Genomic DNA, 5,703 nt, shown 5'->3' on the forward strand with positions numbered 1-5,703 from the left:
AAACTTAAAAATTCCTTAACGGAAGACCACTGCTCGATCAACTCATTACCTACTTGTCTCATGCCCTCGATATCCAGTCCCCTCTGACTTGGACTATCCTTTGTTCCCTCTTGGAATTAGCTCTCTGCCTGATCAGAAAGAAAACGACACATAACAAAGTTAAGGCTGCGATAACACAGGTGCTCAAAACGACCGTCATTTGCTGTTGCCTTTCCCTATACTGAGCGACATATTGCACAAGCTGTTCAGCTGTTATGCGACCCTCTTGCTCTAAAATGAACTGGTTTACGGATCTCCACAGACCTGGCTCCAGAGTTTGATTTTACAAGGTTGGATTCTGCCTTGGCAAAAACTCTCAAGTGTCTTCTGGCCGGTACAGCTGTGGCTGCATAACATTCAATTGTGGTACTCCTGAAATTGACGCTGACAAGTGAATGGTTGGGCCTATTATGTTACACTTAGTTCCATTGATTAAAATTCCGCTCCCCATGAGCTCTATACGTTTCGCTTGTGCAAATACTTCCCGCTCAAAACAACTTGCTACCACTACCAAATTCCCATTGGTGGAGAAGATCCAATGCATCCCGACTTGTTGCAAGCTCAATTTTGGCTCCACGATGTCCCTTGGGCAGTCTATTCCTTTCTCCCTTGCTAAAAATAACAGCACCGTGCATGTGTCCAGATTGGCACTTACCACCCTTGCTGGACATACCGTTACCTTCCCTCTATGGTAGCATCGTAATTCCTCGCACGTCATCTCGGCGTACTGGCTGTTAACTGCCGATGTAAGTAATACCTCCTCAGTATTTTACTTCTACCAACTTGCTCAACGCTCTCCTTTTCAGTGCCCTGAGGACAGTGTCACCATCTCCCTTCCTACCTCTTCAAAAAGACTGCTATCCGCAGCGGGCTGTATTCGAAAATACGTACAACATATGAAAATACAATGCCTAATTACTCTATGACAAACCCAATGATACATGACACAAAGACAAAAAAAAGCTACAAATACTCTACTACTTTCTGGATCACAAAGCATACGGTACTTCATGCTGTACTCTATCTTCCTGTTTTATCTGTGCTTAGCAAATCTCTTCACACTCTCTTTCTTCCTCTTTCCTTCCTGTGATACGCCTGGAATCACATCTGGGCAACCCTTAAATGGCCGTAACCTCCCAATGTGTACTATCGTTGTTCTAGTTAACAGCTGAAGGTTAACATTAACGGGGGATGTGGTTTCAACAACTTGGTACGGTCCTTGATACCTCGTGAGGAACTTCTTCGTTTTCCCTTTTTTATATAGCATTAACCTTTGCCCCACTCTATACTGCAGTTATCTTCCTTTCCACTTTACTGCTTCTTCCTGCCTTTCCAAGGCCTTCGTATTTGCCATTTGTACTCGTTTCCAAACATCCCAAATTGTCATTACGAATTGACGTACAGATTCACTAGTCCTTCCTCTCTGCAGCGTCACCAAATCATAGGGTGACGGCATTTTTCGTATGTACAATACCTCATATACCTCAAATGGAAACAAACCGGTATTTGTATGAACTTTCGCATTGTATGCGCATACAATATTCTTCAAATACTCGTCCCACTGATGGTGATGAGAATCCACATAAAACCTCAGCATCTTCCCGATTATTCTGTGTATCCGTTTTGTCCTTCTGTTGGCCTGTGGATGCAACGCCGTCATCCTCAACTTCTTTACGTTCAACAATTCACACAGATCCTTCAATAAATCCGAAATAAAGTTGGTTCCTTGATCAGTAATTAATGTCTCTGGTAAATCAAACTTCAAAACCCAGTTGTTTACAAATGCTTGCTGTCTGTTGATCTGGCATAGCCACCATCTCCCCATACCTCGAAAAATGGTCTATTATTGTCAGAACGAATCTGTTCCCCGATGGTGTTCACCTGAAAGGTCCTAAGACATCGATCCCCAGCATAGAGAATGGACATGTCGCTTCCGGCAATCGTTGTAGCTGTATCTGTTTCCGACTCAAATCTGCTCTCTGCGCACATGGTATACAATCCTTGACATACTGATCGACATGTACTTTCCTACCTCTCCACCAATACCTCTCCGCCACTCTCCTATTCGTCGCTCTACACCCTCCATGACAAGATAACACGTGATAATGTGCTTCTATTAAAACCTCATCCCTCAACTTCGCTGGCACTAATACCCTTGGCCCTAGCGTCGTCTCCCTGCACAGAATATCGTAGTACGTATTAAATTGTGGCTGTGTCCGATACAATTTACAATCGTCCGCGTCCTGTAATTCTTGTCATACCGCTAGATCATAACTTATGACTTCTACTTTTGCCACCTCTCTACATAGTGCATCCGCATTACCGTGCTTCTTCCCAGGCTTGTGCACCACCTCGTAGTCGAATTCACTAAGCCTCACAGCCCATCGAGAGAGTCTAGTGGACAGATCCTTCAAGCGCAACAACCACTTCAATGCAGCATGATCTGCCACTACTCGAAATCTTCTCCCATATAAATAATATTTAAAATATGTGATTCCATAGTGATTCGCAGGAGAGCTTCTGTGAAGTTTGGAACGTAGGAGACGAGATACCGGCAGAATTAGGGCTGTGAGGACGGGTCGTGAGTCGTGCTTGGGTAGCTCAGATGGTAGAGCACTTGCCCGCCAAAGGCAAAGATCCCGAGTTCGAGTCTCGGTCCAGGCACACAAGTTTAAACCGCCAGGAAGATTCCTGTGATTCCATAGATTACGCTAAGCATCTCCCTCTCAGTTATTGAGTAATTCCTCTCTGCTGCATTCAACTGCCTAGACGCATAAGGCTTCAGGATGATCTTTCCCATCAATTTCCTGGCTAAGAACACACCTTAATGATTGATTCGGTTCATCGCATGCTAGTATAAACTCCTTTTCAAAATCTGGCAACACAAGAACCAGGCTTGATGTTAACACTTCGTTTAGTTTGTCAAATGCTTCTGACATTCTCCTGTCCATTCAAATTTCACACTCTTCCGTAACAATCACGTCAATGGCTGTGCTAAATCTGCAAAACCCTTCACGAAATTTCGATGCAATGAATGACTGCACTTCCTTAACTGTTTTCGGTTCCCTAAAATCCCTTATAGCCTGTACCAACCTCGGATCTGTTCGCACTCTGTCCTTATTGATAACATATTTTTCTTCTTCTAATGCAAAATGATATTTCTCGAGGCTCAACGTCAAACGAGCTGCTCTTAACCTCATAAAGACTTCACTTAACCGCTGTCTATGATGCTCCATACTACTTGGAAACACTATAATGTCATCCAAATAGACAAAACCCTGCCGTGATTTCAAATCCCTGAAGACACTGTCTAGCTACTTCTGAAACGTTGCCAGAGCGCTTATAAAACCGAATGGCATTCTACTGAACTGGTAATGGCCTCCAGGAGTAGAGAAGGCAGTTTTAGGACGATCCTCTGGAGCCACCTCCAACTGGTGATAACCACTTGACAAATCCATCGCAGAAAAGTACTGGCACTGTCCTAAGTGATCCAAAGTCTCCGATATGTTTGGAATGAGGTATGCGTACGTTACTGTCTTATTATTGAGGTATCGGTAGTCACAACAGAACCTGTATTTCTTAGTTCCAACCATAGATGTTTTAGGCACAGCGACAATGCCCGCACCCCAGCAACTATTTCTATGCTCTATAATACCACTCCCAAGCTGCTGATCAATGAAAACCTCCACAATCGGCTGCAAATACCACAGTATTCTGTATGGTTTATGGTAAACAGGTACTTCATTCCCTGTTGGTATCCTCTGTTGATCTAATGGAGTTGCTGGTAACGGCCCTTGTGTAAAGAACAATTCCTTAAATTCCCACAATAATTCTTCCATATGCTCTCTTTCTCCTTCTTTCAAATGCTTAATTTTGTCACGCAGTGCAGTTCTACCGGCAGTTAGTGGTTGATCGCTTCGCCTAGCTCTCGAACACCAGACTTCGTCTTCTGGCACATCCGAATTTGCCACTAAAACTGCTTTCCTCAAATTCGTGTCTACAGCACTAAAATTATCCACGTTCTCGGAAACTACTCGCCCCTCTTTCCCCTTCCATACGCGTACAACACTAGATTTCAAAAACAACCCAAAGGACCCTAAACTTAAATATCGACCAATGGTTCAATAACACATACCGTACTCACAGGTACATTTGACTCCACACTTACCGTAAGCGACTTCCCGGTGCCACTAGACACACACTCATGCGAATTAAGCCTTAATGCTAATGTCCGCAGTTCAATTGGTTTGGTCATTACGTTGAACGCCCCTCGCGACAGCTCTGCACTGACTACAGTTTCCCCTATCCGAAATAACATTCCACCAAGTGCCACAGTTCGTCGTCCAAGGTCAATTTTGGCATGATCTTGATGCAAGAAATCTACTCCTAGGATCATGTCGTAGCCCTCGCTTACCTATGATACTACCTCCATGCACGCATTAAATCGGACTTTCCCTATGCGAAAGTCAACTGTCACCGGCCCAAAAGGCGTGACCTCGATATCCCCCACTCCACGAAACCTATAACGTGGTGGGTCTATCTTCCTTCATTCCATTATATTCCTAGTAGCCACTGTCACTTGCGCCCCTGTTTCCAACAAAATCTTAAACTTTTTAGTTCCTATGGATCCTACCACTGAACATTTCACCTCTGCATACGTATTCGTAGCATTGAAATTAAACTGGAGCTCCCTTAGTTTGGTCTTGGGTCCCCTCTGCCGTTTAATGCTTGTCCACCTCTCCTGTCTCCACTTCTCCACTCCTCCCCACTGCTGGTTTCCACCCCTTCCTTTATTCCTCGGTGACTGGGAACATTGCCTCTGCACGTGTCCCGTCCGACCACACTTAAAACATTTCACACCCGCTGTAAACACCGTCTGCCTCTCGCATACCCCTGTTGCCATGTCTATTTCCTCACGTTGAATTGCCAGCTGAATGGCTGAACACAAATCTTTCGGAGTACGTTCACGCATTTTCTGTAAGCCGGTAACCCTCGCAAAAATACATCAAGTGCTCTTTGCTCAGCGTCCTGCAACAGAACACTATTCGCTTCATCGCTCTGACCCAACTCGTAAGTATAATCATTATTTCCCTTATCCTATCCGCAAATTTCTCCATCGTCTCCCCCTGTCTCTTTGACATTGTACTTGGCCTCTCTCTAAAGTACCGAGAGCTATTCTGTTTTTTGTACCTTTGTAAAAATCCTTCCTTTAACTGATTAAACTGACCTACCTTCCTTAAGGCCTCAGAACACCTTGCATATGTTTTTGCTACACCCGTTAATGTAATCTTGGCTACACGTAAAAACTGCTCATCAGACTAACCATTCACCACCGCTGAAGTTTGCAAGTCCTCCACAAATGAATGCACATCCACAGACGCATTGCCAGAAAACGGAGTAATCAAACTAGTGGCAGCTGGATCAATCCCCTGCACCCTAGGCAACAACTAATCCGATGCGGTTTCCCGCTCACTTGTAGATGTTAATTTACTCCTCAACAGCGCATTGTCAGTTGTCAACTGTGCTACCATTTCTAACAAAATCCGCACCGCTTCTGGTTCGGACACACCTCGCATCCCTGATTCTGCCATTGTGTTGCTTTCGTTCCCAGTTAGTCCCCAAACAAAAGATTTAAGTACAGGAATAACCCAATTCCCTGCACCT

At 44.5% G+C, this 5,703-nt stretch overlaps 1 non-coding gene across 1 annotated transcript; it reads left to right on the plus strand.

The window, feature by feature from the left end:
• The first annotated feature begins 2,629 nt into the window (after positions 1-2,629).
• Trnaw-cca lies at positions 2,630-2,703 on the plus strand. The gene has a single exon. It is a non-coding gene; the product is annotated as a tRNA-Trp (tRNA).
• Positions 2,704-5,703: the final 3,000 nt, after the last annotated feature.

This window comes from Schistocerca piceifrons, chromosome 4 (assembly GCF_021461385.2).
Source record: "Schistocerca piceifrons isolate TAMUIC-IGC-003096 chromosome 4, iqSchPice1.1, whole genome shotgun sequence".
NCBI classification, from domain to species: domain Eukaryota; kingdom Metazoa; phylum Arthropoda; class Insecta; order Orthoptera; family Acrididae; genus Schistocerca; species Schistocerca piceifrons.